Below are 13,506 nucleotides of genomic sequence, written 5' to 3'. Positions count from 1 at the left end.
GGAACATCGGCCTGGAGTGGACCACGCCAATGCAGACGGTCTCTCCAGGTATTTCCGCCTTAGTGATAAGGACTCCCAAGGGGTTGGGTAGTTCTCCCCACTTTCAGCTGGGGGGGGACGCGTGTTAGACCTGTCTGGCTTTCTGCGTAGTCCCTCCAATTTATTATTTATTTTGTCCCCTTTTTGCCCCTCATACCTTAATTAATTTTTGTGTCCACTAACTTTTTCTAGGTGTTGGTCAAGGGGATAGGTGTTCTTTTCCCCCTCATAGTTTTTCACCTCAGGCCTAGAGGCCTGTTCTGACAGGAATATAGTTGGAACCACAAAATGGTGGCTACCAACTGCCCTAACTGCCAAACCCAGAACTTGCCCATAGACTAGTATAGGGCGTTCCAGAACTTTCTGGTCCCTTCTGGACTCCTGAGGGTCAGCCTATAAAAGGCGGAATGCTGGACAGCCATTTTGTCTGTCAGTGAGGAGCAGTTAGAGTGAAGGTTGAGGTCTGGTAGGGGTAGGATCCTGAAGGGTGGATTGCTCTACAAGAGTAGCCCTCTGTCAAGGCTTTCTCACCGCCCATTCCTGTTGTCCTAGCCAAGCTAGTTCATCCTGCTGACCCTGGACAGTTAGGTGTAGGGGTTAACTTTCGTGATCTGGGAACTGAATTAAGAGGTCTCCTGTGCCCCTAAATCTGTCCAGTAAGGAGGGCTGGTGGTCTAGTGCTGGAAAAGTGCACTGTGGCTTAATCCTGTGGGAGCCCCCTTTTGATCCCCCCTCCCTCCCTAGGGCAAGTAGTAAGCTCCTGGTCTGGGTAGCGCTGGGCTCCTCTTACCAGTATCTGGACTTGAAGTGAGCAATCACTCTCCCAACTGTCAAGGTGGCGGAGAGCGGAGAAAGGTCCCATTAGGCCTGGGCAGTCTTGTGAGGCTATCGCTGTGATCGGGACCCCGGGGGCGCCTTCCGCGCTCTGTGACAGCGCCCGGCTGGATCAGGAGAGTGAGAGCGAAGTGCTCATGTCCGGCGCCAACGCGATAATTTCCCACTGAATTGGGGACTGCCTTGCAGGAGGGGCCTAGGGCCGAGCAGGCCCGGTGCGGAGACACTATACCTCCGCGCATGCCCAGAAGAACCCGTGTGTGAGAATCGACGATTTCCGCCGCTGAGGAGAGCTGAGTGGAGGAGGCGGCTTCGTCGAGTGGCTGGGGACCGATCCGAGCGCCGAGGGACAGATCCTTGTCGGTGAGGAGCAGCCCTGTTGAGGGGCTGAATCACCGTGACAGCGCCTCGGTTTTGCTCCTTGGAGGGCCTCCGCTCCTCTGTGAGGGGGCGGGAGGGCCGATCAGCTGAGGAGAAGCGTCTTGAGGCACAGAGGGTGAGCGGAAGAACCGCCTGCTGGCCACCCTCGCAAGTAAGCAGGGAAGAGTGAGGGGTGGCGAGGGAGAGCTGGTTAGGCCTCCTGATCGTCTGGCTTCCTCCTCACACTGGGCAACCCCTGATTGAGAGGAAGAGGGTGGAGGGCCTGAAAAACGAGTGACATAACTTCCCAAAACTGACCGATTCAAGAAGCCTGGCTTTACCTGTGGGGTGAAAGGAATATAAAGGCCTCATTTAACCCCTGGTTCTTGAGAATTAGTGACAACTTGCCCCCCCTGATGGAGTAGAATTATGGAGGAGTAAAAGCAGAGTACATTGTGTAATTATCTGATCTATGAAAATATTAGTGTTACCTGCCAGACATGGTTATAGTGCTTGACTAAATGTAATGTACTGAAAAAGCTAGTTGATAATTTGCTTAGCAGTTTATAAGGTATATTTGCTATTTCCAAGACAAACTGAAATGTCCTAAGCTGTAAATTTTGGAACAAAAGAGCAGAGATATTATTTTCTTTTTATAAACCAGTACATATTTTTACATACATTGGTGTAATGTCCTTTTTGTGTGCTATTGCGTGGATTTACTGTTGGGTGGTTTGCAACCTTCACACTTAAGCCTCTAGTATTGTGTCTTACCATAGGCCAGGCTACCCTAGGTAACCTGTCATCCCAGGTTCCAACAGGAATCCTTTGGAATATGCTCAAGGGCTAGCAGTATATGTTCTTAGGACTGGCCTGGGAGAGTTTTCTAATGTTTCAGCTCATAGTATGAGAATGGAAAGGACAAAGGAGCCCATGATGGTGTGATCAATGTGTATTTCTTGTGGTATTAACTATTATTCTCATGGGTTGATGTTGCCCACTTTTCCTAAGGACTTTGAGAGAAGCAGGGCTCTATGCTTACCCCTTTGATTCTATGCTGAGTCTGGCTTAGGCTAACACTTATTTCCCTATCCCTAGAAGAGTTGACCGAGCTTCTGAAATGCTGACACGTTTCCGCAGACTTCCAACATTTTTCTCTTTTCCGCATTTCCCTCACCTTTGAGACTCTTTTAGATTGAATTTCCTTTAGTAGCATCAGACTCTAGATTTGAGTACTTTAGATATTACTTGTATTTAGGAGAGAAGATCGAAGACTCTTCGCTGAGCATCAGATTCTGTTAATTCCTTGTATTGCTGTAACTGAACTTCTTGTTTGTCTCATACTGATGCACCTGAACTTCTTCTGGAGGTTTGGCTATCCAGTTATTCTGTATCTTTACATCATGGTATTAAGACTGCTAACTTGTAATACACTGCTTGACTTTATTTACTTATTATTGGTCCTTTTGTGTAGCCACGTGGGTTACATTGGTAATTCTACATATTTGACCAAGTGATAATTCCTATCACCTCTCAGTTGCACAAAAAAGACCCGTCGGATAACCAATAGTTAGAGGTTGGCCCAGTGCTGGATCAACTGCACATGCGAAAATCCCTTTGCGTAAACACAAACAGGACTTCTCAAACATTTCCTAGGAATGAATATCCTTTGTTAGCATAGACAGAGGCTGACCAGTACCAGTTGAATTTCCATGTTCCCTAGTCAATCCATGGTAACATCAACAATAACTTCAGAGCACAAAAAAAGGATCAGCATATGACATACAGTTAAATTCAGCAATGCAGGACCTTATGCCATCAAATACTACCTGACTTTCCTGTGACAACTCAGTCTTGCCATTGTTGAAGGATCCCTCAAGGGAGTAATGATAATGGGAAAGTCTTGAATGCATCTGGCATGATAACTGGCCATCTCCAAAAACTAGTGATGGCACATTTATCAAGGCATCTCCTGATGTGAGGACCTCCTCATCAATGGCGGCTGCCAGAAACAAAGGGTGGTGAGGCAGATGGAGGGATCCCACGAGGGGTTGCACGGGGAGGGGTCAAAAATATATATTTTTTAAACCTACCTTTAACCGCCAACCGCCTCCTGTGTCACTTTGCACCGTCTCTCCTCTTCCTGCCTGGTCCCAGCAGCCCCTGGGACAGACTCCCATCCAATCCCCGTGCTGCAGAGCATCCCGGGCTAGAAAGACGCTCGCTCAGGCCAGGGAGTCTGTGGGGTTTCTGCAGCCCGGCTGCTCAATGCAACTGGGCTGGAGAAAACCTAAGTGTGCATGTGTGTTTTGGTCGACCTGAGACGCCCGGCCATACACACATGAGCCCTTAGGGGGTGAAGTGCTTATAGGAATCTTCCTCTCCCCTTCCATGCCTTGGCCCCGCCCCTCCTACAGCGCTGCCTCAGAGCCAGCAAATGCATTTTTCATTTGCTGGCTCAGAGCCAGGCAGTGGGGAGACGCTCCTCCACCATTGCTGATTAGCCGCCGCTGCTCCTCATTCCCGGAATGAGATTGCAAGCCCTCCCCTTCGAGAAAATGCGTCCATAGAACTTTTTAGTTGTGGGAATGGTTGACACTTGCCATTTTCACGCATCAGAGGATATGGGTCCAGTGATAACCCTGCAAGGAGTACCCCTGACAGCCTGCGACTGCTGCAAGATTCCAGGCTTACCCTTGGAAACCTTTGAGAATTTCTCAAAATCTGCATCCAATGCAAGCTGGCAAACATGGGAGCGCAGATACCAGAAATGTTCATTGATTCGCTTCTTAGGTCTACCTACTGTTGTTTCCCGCTGCAACTTTGCAAAATCTGCCAGAAACATTGGAATGGTTTCTTCATTCCTGACAATGTCAGCAAGCCCCTACTGCTCCGATACCGCCAATGTTCCTTTAAAAAAAACGTTATCTTTAAATAAACCCAGTGGCACTTCTTGTGCTTTCTGTCGCATTAAAACAAACAAAAAGCAAAATAAAACCTCACAAGCTGATAAAAATCTGTCTCGGAGTGCCCTTTTAGTGCAAAGGTGCCAGAATCTCCTTGTCAGAATATCGCCTGACATGAACATTTTGTCCTAGATGTCATTTAAAAAATATCGCATATTCGGAGATATAAAGTCTACAACCAAGGAGAGGTTACTTCTGCAAATAGCATTTATGAAAAAAGTCTTTGTCAGAGGATATTTTTGTCAACATTCTTCTGCCAGACCACCCTTTAAATTGTGCTTTATTTCAACCCTTCAGCTTTGCTGGGGGAGTCTGTTGTATCTGAGGGGCGGGGCAGGTTCCCAGACAATGGAGAAGCAGCTGCTCAGTTGGCACAGACTCGTTTGTTTGCCCCGTTGCATTGACGTGCCAGTAGTGTCCTTAATTCACATGGCACGTCATCAGTTATTTATGTTTGTGACAATGCTCTAATTGTGCCTCTGCAGGCCCTCCCAAGCCCTAGGAACATGTTACAGAGGTGTATTATCTGGACGCAAAGACAGCTGGATAGCATTTTTTTTTAATAAAACTTTTTATTGCTTTTTGAACATTATAACTATAAACACTTGGCACATAGTATAATCGGTTACAAATTTAATCATAACCGCTTCTACTAAGCTTGCCGTTTCACTAATTAGCTTCTCTCATTTTATGACATCTTATTACAGATTAAATCATTTGAAAATGTTCCCACCAGGGCTCTGAAACCTTCTTACATTTTTGTGACAGGGCCTTTTGATTTATACTGTGTCTTCCTCGTCAGCCCAGGATTCCATAGCTGGATTGTTTTCTGACATATGCTTAAGTGCTCGACTTTTCCTTGGGAGTTGGTCCAAGCAAAGGCCTAGAGGGCAGTAAACCGGACACTGAGTTTGATCCCATAAAAAATTAAAAAGTGAAAAAAATATTCCTCGCCACTAATATGATCATCTCCACGACCTTGGCTTGTACAAAGGGACAGTTTAACCCCTCGACGTCTGGGGTGTCTGAGCAGATAATTTCTCCAGCGTTTCCACTTGCCTTTTAGGGCACTTGCCTTAACCTTTATGGCCCATTTATTTGCATGTACCGTGTACACCTTTTTGTCACCTGAGTACCCCAATAAGGCAGTCAAAGGGCCAATAGTCCTTTCCAAGCACCCGAACAATCCCAAGTCTATTGGAGAACACTTCAACAATTTCACTTGTCATTAATATCGGAAGATAAATGCAAGGATCAATTATGCAACTGCAAAACAAAATGGAGCTGCTAGGCAAGGCCGGAAGTACGCATGGGGTGAGACCTGCCTTAGTTTCAAGGTACTTTTTTCGCAGAGACACAGATAAAAGTAAATAGTTCACTTATTGAACCTCAAAATGATTCATGTCATAGTCCTTGAAATATTATCTGTCGTCTGTGCTATAAATTTAACACAATACCACCCCTGTGTCTGAAGTAACTTTACAGTTAAGGTCAGGGTGTCGTTTCAGAGAGTTAACAGAATAATAACTTATTTTTTATATAGTGCTTGATACCACACTTTTGCTATTTCTATGTGTTGCAGATAACAAGTGCTGCTATTGCCCTATTTAATGGCAATTAACTTATGGACTTTATTCAAGGCACTGTCGGCCTTGCTGGGATTCAGACTCATAACCTCTAGATCACTACACATGTCAGCAGTGAGTAATTAAATTTCTGTGGCACCCTGTTGATGTGCCATGCTGGGTATTGGTCATGCACAGAGAAAATATGCTTCAGTAAACCTGTATAAAAGTTCTCTATCTGTACAATTCACAATGAAGAAGGCCATATTTGACGTGGCATGCAGTAAAACCCCTGGTTCAGATGGCTTCCCCGTTGAATTTTACAAGGTGATAAGGACATTGTTGCTCTGCATCGACTGTTAATATATGAAGAAACCCTACAGATTGGTGTTTTACCTTCATCCAGATAAGAGATTATTCAACGCTACTGAAACCAGATACAGAAAGTATGCAGTCGAAGTCTTGCAGACCGCTGTACCTTATACATTTTGGTAGTTAGATTTTAGTGAAGGTAGTGGCAAATCGACTCACTCAAATTTTGAAAAAGCTCGTCTTGATTGCCTAGGCCAGATTTAAACGTGGGAGTGGGAGTGATGAAGTTACCCACCCTATTTGCTCCAATGCAGTAGCTGAACCCTGAGTGGGAGGTAGACGTGGTGTGCTGCGCTTGGATGCCAAGAAGGCATTTATTTCTCAAGTATGCCCATTTCTGGACGTTGTCCATGCCAGGATGGGGGTGGAAGCATATCTACTCGGATTGATTGATTGATTGATTGACCTGCTGTACTTGGGACTGATGGCTAGGCCGGGGATTATTGGGTATCTTTCTTGCCCTATTGCGATAAGCACGGGCACCATACAATGATGCCCACTGTCATAGGTACTTTTTGCTATTTCCAGGGAGCCGATGGCTTGTCAAATGTGAATGTCACGTGAACAGGTGGATCAACTTTACCAATAAGGCGTTTGGTAACATCTATGTATGCTGATGCTATTATGTTGTTTATTAAACTGCTCAAGAGAACACATGTTGCCAGTTAAGCATAACGTACTGTGATTTGGGTCCCTATCAGGTATTTAAGTCCAGTTGGAGAGATCAGAGGCTATGCTCTTTATTCATATTACACCAGACTTTGAGACAGAATACCCACTACGTTGGTGACCGCATTCTATTAAATATTTAGGAATAAAGATTCTTAGATCAATGGATTTGGTGATTACTGATAATTATAGCTTGGCAATGGGGACTCTGGAAAATGAGGTGGACACATAGATGAAATTGCCTTAGTCCATGGCAGGTCGTATTGCATTAATTAAAATGGTAGCACTACAAAACTTTTTATATTTATATTATATATATTTATATATATATATATATTTATAAATAAAATAATACAGTATCTCATTCCGAAGGCTTTTTTTAACACATCTAGGGTCTACGCTTTCCAGACTGATCGGGTCTTGTAACCCGATGAGAATGTGTTTGGACGTAAAAACACTGCCATATTATAAGGGTGTTACGGCCCCAGAGATGGAGTTATATTTCTACGCTGCGCATATTTATTTCACGATTTATTAGTACCATGCTGAATCAAGTCCAACACATATAGTACCAAAAGAGGATTTAGTCAATAAAACTACTCTACAAACAGTGATAACTGTTCACTCTAAAATATCCTAAACTGTGGTTGCCACAATGGGCAGGGCACAGATCTAGTGACTAGTCTTACTGATCCTGCATAATTCCTAGCTTTCTCCCACGGCTGAGCCAGCAGTGACCTGTGCAATGGCTGGATTTGGAATTTTTGTCATAGGGCAGCTAGGTAGAGATTTGAAATGTATAATTTTTGATCCGTTACAAGAGCATGGGCGCCCCATTCCATTGGATTTAATCATATGTTTGCGGGTACGCCACACTAAGCGAGCTCTGAACCCGTATTGTTCTGACGAACCCAAAGAATATGTCAATTTTACTTTATTAACAACTATTGGAGAAACCAAAATATTGAGTATATATACTATGCGCATCAGTGAACTCCCTTAGGAAAGATGTCATATATTCTTGCGAGGCAGAGATGGTACTTATCTGGAAACAAAAATCTCCAATGAATTCTGGCAACATGTTGTAGTTGGTGTGCCCCAGACTCTTGTATGAAAACCTTGCCCTCCAACTACAACACAATACACCTACGTGGAAACGTCGCGAGTATCCATGAACCATAGACATGTTACAACATTTTAAATGTATACATGCCTCTTTAACCTGCGTCTGCCCTAATGCACACACTTCATTCCACAGACGTGGATCCCCATAAAATACATTTCTTGCATTTGGCCCTGCTTTGTTCCTCTCTACAAACATACTGGGATGGACATAATTTGGAGGGTTACTGGCCACACCCTGGACCCTGCCCCACTGGGATTTAAAATTGCCATTCCCATAATATCTAGGAAACACACGACAGCCCCAATACTGGTTTTGAATATGTGCGGGGTGGCAATGGCTTGTATGAAATAACCTTCACCTGAAGTCAAATACTGATTAAAAGATTCTGCTGTATGTATTGAACATATTAAGATATAGGCTGTTTTTTACCTGACAAACTGTGCCCAGAATATACCTAGTGAGGGAGGGATTAGTTGAATGAAACTAATATTGACAAGCCACGAGAACCTATGTCTATGCTATATATCATACCTACAGCAGTCTTATACATGATGTAGTAATGTTTAGGTGTTTATAAACTACCCTACATGTAGAAGGGGTGTGTCGATTCCATCATAGTGGTGAACATTAGAGTTAGAGAGACATTCGCCTGTGATGGACAAAGAAAGGACCCTTTAAGATTACCAGGAAATTACAGAGATTGTGAGATGCATCTAATATGTTGACAACAGGCGATGCATGTGATGGTATATTGTGTTACATGAACGTTTAATAAAAGTGAAAAATACATTAAAATGAATTTTAAAAAGGGGAGTGGTGCACACAGCTGGCTACCCCCCTGAGAATGCCGTGGGAGGCTCGGCCGTCTCTAAGGACACAAGGGAACCGTCAAGCATTGGATTCTGTGATTGGTGTTCGACTCGTGAGCCTGTATCTGTGAGCTAATGTCGGGAACCTTTTTCGAAAGGGTTTCTTCTGTGGATGTAATTATTCCTGAATTTAGCAAGAGAATCTATTTTTACAGAGCACTCGTGTTTGTTCATTCTTTGGTGAGTCATTTAAAAGGCGTAGAAGCCGCTATAAAAATAGTCCCAACGACGTCACAACCATGACCCGTAGGGCTGAAAAATGTCATTAGCATAGTAAAATGGTCAAAAGTGCGTCTTTAAAACGGCTCTGTGCAGTGACGTTCTTTTCAATGACGGTTTACTGCTTTTCCTAAAGCCAATACGTTGCCTTCTGCATTTGTTGTCCGTGCCTGAAACCAGTCTTAAAACATTACGTATTATAAAGCCTTTCGTAACTTTCTTTTGTAAACGTGATTGCACTTCCATAGTGTTTCATACAGTGCTTTTCTCTCTGCTTTCCTTCTTTGCCTCGATCTTTCTTTCCTTCCCTCTCTTTCTTGCCCCCTTTTGCTCTGGGTCGAGATCTTGTGAGGAAAAAAATGTGCCGGTCTCTAAAAATGAGTGCCGGTGCCCTCCACCTGCAACCACCGGCTCAAATCAAGCACGTTTCATTCTCCATACTCTGCGAGCTGTAGAAGCTCATTATCGGTTGGGTAGCATATTATAGACTGCGGCTAGGGCTTAGTTAGAAGGGTGTTGTGATAGATAGAAATTACTTTATTTGATTTAATTTAAATCATAAAAAGAGCGGCATAACCGCTAAAACATGTAAAATTAATGTGCAAGATACAGATTAATTAACAAATTTAAAATTTGTGATAAAAACTTTTTTTTTTAAACCGAGTACAATTGGTTCCTTCAGTCTTGTAATAGTGAGTCAAGCTATAAGATACGTAGTTCTTATCTAGGCTGCGGACTGATTAACTACACTTTATCACTTTGCATGCTTTGCCGGTTCAAGTTCTCGGTCTTTCTTTTCTAGTTCCGTTTTCAGCTAAACTCAAAAACTTTATTGCTTTACATGCCAATTGTACTGTCGAGACTCCTAAACATTTTATTATGGCGGATCTACAAGTCCTTATTTGTTCCCCTTTCATTATTGGCCGCAAAAGTTCTTTCCGTATGGATAATAATGCCGGACAAATACAAAGTAGGTGGAGCAATGATTCAGCTCCTTGTCCACAAAGGCAGCAGTCCATTGAAGGCCAGGTCCGTTTCCATTTTGAGATTAGGTCTTTAGTTAACCCCTTCACTGCGACGGCTATTCCGCCGCAGTGCTAAGGGGGCGGGGCGGAAATACGGCGGGCGCATGCTGGTGACGGAACCACTCCGTCACCAGCGTCGGTTGCGCTGTGCTTGTGACGGAGCGGTTCCGTCATGGCCCGCCCCGCTCAATAGAACGCTCAGCGCAGGCGCGGAATTCGCGCCGCGCAGGCGTGCCGGGCGGGCCATGACGGAACCGCTCCGTCATCAGCACAGCGCACCCGCAGCTGATGACGGAGCGGTTCCGTCATCAGCATGCAACGGGTTAAATAAACCTCCAGTCTCAGTAAGGTCAGTTGCTGCTTCATGCGATTTGCAAAATTTTCCGACAGGTATGATTGAGGCTTTAACATTTTGTATGTTGGTAACACAATCCATGCATTGATTTTCGTGGTCAATGAGGCTTTGTCCTTTTCTTGAGATATTTGATTGATCGTTTTGTTGACTATTCGTTTGAACTCCGGGTAGGATAGTGTTGTATGCCAAGTTTCCTCTAACTTTAATGCTTCAGTCGATTGCTTTAAAGAAGGTTAAAGCAAGCTACTCAATCTGGATTGCCTTTCAATCTCCAGCCAGCAGCAATGTGCCAGACACTCTTCCTCTGCTGCCCGCATTCTCCAGTAGTATTTTACCAGCGCTCCTTGTCTTGACGGGATCTGTTTTTTTAACCCAAATTCTAATCTAATCCGGGCTTGAGAATTGTGGCCCGGAATTTTAAATAGATTTTTGAAGAGACTGGTTTGGGTGATGTTTAGAATTATTGCGTCCTTTGTGTTTAGAAGTTCTGAACCGTAAGTGATTGAGGGTAAAAAGTTTGCTGCCACGACCTTTAATAAATGGGCCTTCGGACAGTCACTGAGTTTTTTTGCAAGGTTTTGAATGCAAATAATAGCTGTTTTGCTTTTATTTTCCGCTGTTCTAGGTATTGCTTGTAATTAAGGTGGCAATCCAAAGTTACTCCCAGATATTTATATGTTCCCTCCTGGTCCTGGAAGGGTGTTGTGTTTGCAGTATGGAAGCTCTTTGGTGGTTTGTGTTAGCGGTGCTCATTTCCTGTCTTGAACCAGAGTGAGGGGTGGAACGCACAGGCTACGTCAGTCGGCTGCTGTGAATTCCTCTGTAGGTCCCTTATGGGTTTTTGGGTGACTGCTAATCCGTCAAACCACATGCTGCGCCGGATACTGCCTCAGGGCAGAGGTTTTCTAAAACCTTGGTGGGAGACTGTTACAAGGCAGGAGAGAACGGAGCAGAGGGAATAGAGGGCAGCTGTGATGGCCTCTGTTAATGTAACCCACATGTAAATCGTTGATTCTAATCAGAGGGTTTCATGCTTGGTTTTCCAGTTGGGGCTGTTGGAGGCGAGGATGGGAACTACAGAGATGGGATATATTAAAGTGATCCAAGACAGCAACCGTTATTGTACAGCAAGTTTTTATATAAATGATTTATAGTCCGGGCCCCTGGAATTATGCAGCAGGGGAACACCACATTATGCAGCAGGATTGACTAGATTATGCGGCATATTGTGGCACCTTTTTTTATACTATTACTTTATCATTTTGTAATTTTTACACATGGAAATACTGTCTGGGCAAAGATTTCACCTCATTAGTACCAGTTAAACAAGCAAATACTGGAAAAAGCAATAGAAAGATAACCGGTTAACCTCTGCAAAGGGCTTTCCACTACATGCGAACCCGCGTCGCTGTGTTTTAGTAACTGTTGATCCGTTTGAACTAGAAAAAAATGTTTTCTGTTGAAATCTGCAGATTATGCAGTAGATGATGGATCATGTGAGAAATGCGGCACATTCATTAGTATGCAAAAAGAGGCGTGGTAGCGGAATAGCTTAATTCCCATAGACATGTTTATAGGACCCATACTTAGTGGTGTATGTGTACCTCTTAGGTGCATTAAGTACATGGCCTCCTAAGCCATCATTACGAGTTCCAGTTGACTCCACCAGGAGCCACTAGGGCTGGATTTAACAATTTCAGACAGTGTCTTCTTGTGAGTTAACGGGGATTATGAGTTTTTTTCACCAGAATATGGAATAACACACAGACTAAAGAATACAGTGTTGAAGTCTCCATGGTTTTCCTCCTTCTGTGGGCTATAATGGTCTGAAACATACACACACACCTACCACCTGCTCTAGGTGGCTAATGTTGCAGCGGTCTTTTTTTTGGTTTTCTGGTAAGATGGAGGGAGATGGGGAGGGGCGGGAGGGCAGAGGGTCTTTTAGATCAGCTCAGGGGGATATTCTGCTCCCCCACCATGCTGAAGTATGAGGGCAGGTGTCGCTTCTTGCAAGTTTCTCGGTCCTCTGTTTCCAGGCCTGGAATTATAGAGTCTGGAGTTTGAGGACAGTATAATTCTGGGCCCAGACGTTGGTAACTTTGTAGTTGCCTAAAGCAATACTGCCCTGAGAATTCTGTTCCAGGTGATGCGGAATGCCGGCAATGGTATTAATTTAATTGCTTTAGGAAGGTTAGTGGTGGCTGTCTAAATGTATTTTCTTGTCCTATAGTTTTTTGCCTTGATGTAAATGTTCACTAAATCTTCTCAGTAATAGAGAAGCAAACTTCAGTCCACCCTGTTTACTTGTAGCCTTGACATGTCTTATCATTGTAACCAGGAGATATATGTCTAGTCAAAGGCCTGCACTGAATACAACCAGCCGTTGTTGTGTTTTATTTTAGTAGAACCTATGTTTTTTCCTATAACTGACTTCGTTCCTTTGTCTGTCTTGGACCACTCTTGAAGTCGACTGTTCTGACCTCATATGCTGTTTGGTTTTGTGTTGCCAAGCCACCTGTTTAAATTTACTTTCTTAATTTTGATAAAGCCAACTCTTTATGTGCTTCCTGAACTTTAGATGAATTTGTCTGCTTTTTGTCTTGCCCATAGTTTTGCCAACTGTTCAGAGAACAATGTCATACCTAAACTCTCTGCATTATAAGGGGATAGTTAGACGAGGTGTTTGTCCTGAGCAGAGTTTTGTTTTGGAAGGTTTTTTTTGTTCAAAGTATTTTATTGTTATTTGGGGATACAAAGAAAGGGGGAGTGAGGAGGTGCGAGGTATTTAGCAATCATAAAGAAAAGCACTTGTGAAACAGTAAAGAATTAAAGAAAAGATCCAAATATTAATGTCCAATTGTAAATCTAAAGATGCTCGCTGTCTACATAAGTTGTTTTGGAATTTTGTTGGCATTTTGCTTGTAAGAATAGTAGGCTTTTCTCTTGGTTGGATCTGTGGCTGATGCACGGTGCTTTGGAAGGAGAGTGTCCGGCTATAGGCAGTCAGTAGAGTGCATGAACAATGGGTGTGATGTGCTCCCTTTGATGAAGCTGTAATACCAACATTGCTGTAGTATTTCGAACCCTTTCGCCATTTGTGGAAT

At 43.8% G+C, this 13,506-nt stretch overlaps 1 protein-coding gene across 1 annotated transcript in view; it reads left to right on the top strand.

Annotated features, from left to right (window-relative positions):
• STK24 (serine/threonine kinase 24) overlaps positions 1-13,506 on the top strand; it is a 587,809-nt gene that overhangs the window by 373,604 nt on the left and 200,699 nt on the right. The gene's annotated exons all lie outside the window — the stretch shown is intronic.

The sequence above is a fragment of the Lissotriton helveticus genome, chromosome 8, assembly GCF_964261635.1.
Source record: "Lissotriton helveticus chromosome 8, aLisHel1.1, whole genome shotgun sequence".
Lineage (NCBI taxonomy): Eukaryota > Metazoa > Chordata > Amphibia > Caudata > Salamandridae > Lissotriton > Lissotriton helveticus.
This window is presented reverse-complemented; position numbering and strand designations above follow the sequence as displayed.